The sequence below is a fragment of the Oratosquilla oratoria genome, chromosome 28 (genome assembly GCF_046742065.1).
Source record: "Oratosquilla oratoria isolate Oo_2021 chromosome 28, ASM4674206v1, whole genome shotgun sequence".
Classification (NCBI taxonomy): domain Eukaryota; kingdom Metazoa; phylum Arthropoda; class Malacostraca; order Stomatopoda; family Squillidae; genus Oratosquilla; species Oratosquilla oratoria.
In genome coordinates this window covers 36,838,456-36,844,018 of record NC_134804.1, presented here as the reverse complement: position 1 = coordinate 36,844,018, position 5,563 = coordinate 36,838,456, and the positions used below count along the sequence as shown (strand labels likewise).

General features: G+C 36.0%; 1 protein-coding gene across 4 annotated transcripts in view; it reads right to left on the bottom strand.

The window, feature by feature from the left end:
• Positions 1 to 2,175, bottom strand: part of LOC143040313 (uncharacterized) — a 286,668-nt gene extending 284,493 nt beyond the window's left edge. For all 4 annotated transcript variants that reach the window (XM_076211209.1, XM_076211206.1, XM_076211207.1 and 1 more), the window contains exon 1: positions 2,038 to 2,175. The gene's annotated coding sequence lies outside the window, so the exon portion shown is untranslated. The remainder of the gene's footprint in view (positions 1 to 2,037) is intronic.
• Between the last annotated feature and the right edge of the window lie 3,388 nt (positions 2,176 to 5,563).

The following is a 5,563-nucleotide window of genomic DNA, read 5'->3' as shown; positions in this document are numbered from 1 at the left end:
ATTGACGAATTGGAAATTTGGCGAACAATTTCCATATATGGAAATCTAGCAAAACAGAACTTAGTAAAAGAATATTTGGCGAAACAAATTTGGCAAACAATTTGGCGAAACAAAATTGACAAACACAAGTTATCACTTAGTTGTGGGGCGGCCCTCTAGACTGAACACTATCTCAATCGATCGGGACCCACACCTATTAGGATGAGGGCCATCTCTGATGTATATCGAAAGGGAAACCTTCATGAGATGCATGATGGTGGCATCTGGCAACTGATGCACCGCATTAGATAAAAAAAATACATGTGTCATCTTATGTTAATGTGAAACAAAATTGTTGATAATGTATATGTTTGAATTTATACCTCATGTACTAATGAACACCCATCTCTCCCATAAATACGAATCCCATTTCCACCCTTTCAATTAGAAAAATTATTTATTTTTTTGTTGCCACAATGACCGTAATCATTGGAATATGGCAGTGTGAACGTTAGAAATTACATCAACACAACCAAACACTATGTAACTAGAACACTGTAGTTATTATATTTTTTCTGACACTAATTAACTAATTCTATGCTCCATTATGTGGAAACACGGTTGGTTTTATAGTCGTATACAATTATGTCATCCAAAGGTATTCCCTTCGTGTCCAAGCGTTATGACGTCATAACGTCGAATAGCCACTACATTGCGAACATTTAGAAAAAAAATCTCAAATTATTCGAATACTTAACTAATTTTTCCAGTAAATTCAGCAGTCTTTAAACAATTAGGTTATATTCATGTATTATTTTTGTTTTGTCAACGGTTACCATGCAAACACGACGAAGAGTATGCTAACGTCATCGTAAATGCGACTCAAGTTTGACACAGCAAGTTGAATGACCGATTCATTTTTTCTGCTTTCGTAGAGGAAAGCTGCCTGAGTTATGTCAAGCGATTTTATTCAGATTGGGGATAGCTTCCACATACGGGATCATCGTCGACCAACTCGTAGTGTCACACTGACCTACTTCATTGTGCCTAAAGCAAGTCTATTTAATCAAACTAAGGCAAATATTCCACTTCTCAAAGGGTTAGCTACTCCCTGAGCCAAAGTGGCACCTTTCACATGCGTCATTCTGGACGGTGCAAGGCAATTTTATTCAGCTGTACGGGTAGGCTTGGGTCAAAGGTGGTCTTGATCAACGAGGAACTCCATCTACCCCAAGTCTAGCCTGTCATCTGAATTAAATCGGCCAGCGCAATCCAAAAGAAAACCTGGACACGGCGCCACCAAAGCATTGGGGAAGGGGGTGGGGAAGGTTAAGAGAGGAAACTACTCTTGCTACTACTCTACACAACTCAAGCCTAACCGTGCTGACAGTTGCTCGGCAGCTTTGGCCAGTTCCTGTGCCGTCCAATGGCAAATACTTCGCGTCCAGTCGTGTCATTTCGACATTCTACAAGAGCGTCACAGAGCTCTCATAGAAGTGATCTTCAGATCTCCCAGAGCAAACCGACCGTCAGTCAAGAAAAAAAAAAAATAATAAACATATAAATAAATAAACAACAAAAACGAAACACGTTTCTCTTCTTTGTCGCCTCCCCGGGAACCACACCTTTCAATGCAGCAATCTTCTTCTGAGGTCATTTCTAAATGCACTGCTGTCAGAATGACAGTTCTCGGATTCCTTGTAACAGTATATACGTACATTTATCTAGTTTACACTTCATGGCCGTTATAGTACGTGAGGTCTAGACAAACCCCACCACTAACCATAGAGGTCCACTTTCGGTGAATTCTAGAAAACACAACTGGTCAAGATACCGGCCAACCTTCCGTTTTTCAAAAGAGAGACTATTCCCCATTGTTTAATCACCCTCACATTATCACACTACGACTAGTTCCAGCTTCATTTTATCATTACGATCATCATTCGACAGATCATGAGGGCAGAAAATGGCTTTGGTTGGTCGCAGGGCCAGAGTGTATACAGCCGCAAGGCTTCCTCGCCCTCACTGGGCCCTTACGTAGGACCAACAACAACTCACACTGTCTTTGGCTAAGCACTGTTCAATCAGCCTCCACCATGGCTGGGAGTCAAATGATGGGAGTAAAAATAGAAGTTAGTGGTGGAGGTTGGGCCAGCAGAGAGGCAGAACTTCTCTTCCCCATCTGTTGCCTTACCAGCACACCGTTGCTGTCTACTGCCGATGCCTCACTGGGCCGGAGTCGCCCTGCTGGCAGCGAGGGAAAACATATCGTACGGTTTACTTTCGAGCAAGTGCCATACAGGAGACTAAAATTAATGTTACACAAGATATGTCACAACAAAGGATTATTCTTTTTTCTTTCACTGGGGGAGAGAGAGGCATTAAGGTTTCATTCGCAAATGCACAGCTTATAACTACATTTTGGATCTAGAGAGCAATGGTCGCTGTTTCCTGACCCTAGGCTTCAATTATTGATAACACTGCCGGGAGGTCGGCCCGGGTAAATGCTCTCAACTATCCTAGGAACTTTCGGGGAACATTTTAGTTGCAGATATGCACTACGTCGCCGGCCATACACGATACTGACACGATAAATTTCATCGTTTATTATCTTTTTTCATTATATCTTGCTATATTTAATAATATACTTATTTATTGATCTATTTACCTATTTACACACACACATATATATATGTGTATATATATATATATATATATATATATATATATATATACATATATATATATATCACATAGACAAAATATAGCACATTTGTAAATAATAATCACGAAGAACCCATAGTCGGAATAAAAGGAAACTTAGAACTTAGAGCTTCTATATTTCGGCTAATAACTATAGCCCTCTTCAGGAAAACTTTCCTGAAGAGGGCTATAGCTATTAGCCGAAATATAGAAGTTATACGTTCCTCAAAGTTTCCTTTTATTCCGACTGTGGGTTCTTCGTGATTATATATATATATATATATATATGTGTGTGTGTGTGTGTGTGTGTGTGTGTGTGTGTGTGTGTGTGTGTGTGTGTGTGTGTGTGTGTGTGTGTGTGTGTGTGTGTGTGTGTATATATATATATGTGTATATATATTTATTTATCCAGATATTTATTATCTTTTCATTTACTCAATTTATCTATTTATTTAGCTATTCACATATTCATTTATTTATTCTTCTATATATTTATTCATTCACTTGTGTATCTAGTTATTCGTTTACATATTGATTTATCTATTTATTTTATCATTTTTTGTATGTTTATCTCATTTTACTTGCTTATTAATTTATCTATTTATATATATTTTTACATTTTTGTTACCTGATACGAGTCTTGTTCCAATAATGCTGGAGTGGTTTGCGAAAATGCCGATTGCATTATTTTCACGCATGACTTCATGAAATGGCCAGGCATTTTTTTTTGTTTTTTTTGAGGTCTTCCTTTTCGTTATTAAATAGTACGGTGACGCCCTGAAACTTTATACTGACGTGTGTACAGCCACGAGCAAAAGTTTTGACCCACCCAGGGTTTTCAATGGTATAGAATTACAATTCTTTGACATTTTTCTTTAATCTGTTCAAGAGAATTACCTAACTGTAAGCCAAATAACGTAAATATATACTACATATATCACGTACTCGACATGTATATATATATATATATATATATATATATATTTATATATATATATATATATGCTAATAAGAACACAGGTACGCGTGTTCACTGATGCAAAGTAGACCACTTGGAAAAAGAAACTAACGAAACAGAGAGCTTTCGTATATTACATCTTCAGTGCACTGAAGATGTAATATACGAAAGCGTTCAGCTTCGTTAGTTTTTTTTTCAAGTGGACTACTTTGCATATATATATATATATATATATATATATATATATATATATATATATGTATATATATATATATATATATATATATATATATATATATATATATATATATATATATATATATATATATATATATATATATATCAACATTGTGAGAACTGGCGTAGTTCGAAAGTTATGCTCGTTATTGTAGATTAATATCTGGATTTTCGTTAAGACATTTTTGCAAATGTCTCAAATGCATCAAAACCCGTGTAAGAAAGATATAGTCAAATTCCTTTCATTAGCAAATACGGTTTATGAACTCCTTTTATCTGTCACATAAGAAAATAAGAATGGAGGAGACTACAAGAGAGCATAAAGTCTACACTAGACAGTTCCATATCCCTTACGACCTGTCATCCCTATCCATAAAGTTATCTAATCTTCACTTAAAATGGCCAATTGTTTCAGTGCTTAGTACATGGTTACTGAAGCTACGTTCACACTTGCTATTGTCAACACTAGGCTGGCACTTGTTTTCCCTGGCTTGATAGCGATACGTGCAGCTGTCTGGTCACACCACTCGCCAAGTCCGCTAAGATTTCTTAGTCACGAACTTTTTCTATGAGACTTATAATAGGATCATAGAACTAATGAAGATAATATGACATTTTCGGCTTTGTGAACACGCTCTCTCTTTTTTTTTATACAACCGAGGTCATACGAAAACTGAATGGTATATTTCCATCAAATTAAAATGTACATTTGGGAGTTCTTGTTTACCCGTCTATCCTTTTCATTATTCATTAAAAGTCCTTAAAAAGAGATGTAATATTCTTTTAGTTGCATATATGTTGAATAAACAATATTTTCTTAACATCTCTCACTTGTCTACCTTTATCGCTAGCACTAGATATCAGGGAAAACCGTTCGTACGGGTAGTTCAAAGCAGAAAGAATCTGGAGCTAGTGCAGTGCAAATGATTGGCCAATCAAGCCTTATCGCTAGATAAAGCAATTTCAGAAGCTAGTGGAACCGAGGCTTAATCAAACCTATCGACTTATTAACCGTATCACGAGCAAAAAATTTGACATACGCTACAGTTCCTACAACGTCAGTATTATTTTTATTTTGTCTAGTACGTGATATATTTTCCTGCGTGGTATCTAGCTTATATTTAGGTAATTTTCTTGAACAGATAAGAATTTAACAGAAATAGAATTTTAATTTTGTATACTGAATAACTTTGGGTGGATCAAAACTTCTGCGCGTGACTGTATATTTGATCTGGCTACCGACTGACGATGTTATTCAGCCAAGAGGAATTTCCTTTTAAGAAGTGAAATGAAGGAAGGGACTAACTACAATCTTAGCACTATTTTCAATGTCAACTGATAGATATAACTGGTACTTTTTAGAAAGAAAAACACATTTATAAGGTTAGCTTAGGTTAGGTTAGACTGGGTTAAGTTAGGTTAGGTTAGGGTAGGATAGGTTATATATATATATACATATATATTATATACAGTATATATATATATATATATATATTATATACAGTATATATATATATATATACATATATATATATATATATATATATATACATATATATGTGTGTGTGTGTGTGTGTGTGTGTGTGTGTGTGTGTGTGTGTGTGTGTGTGTGTGTGTGTGTGTGTGTGTGTGTGTGTGTGTGTGTGTGTGTGTGTGTGTGTGTGTGTGTGTGTGTGTGTGTGTGTG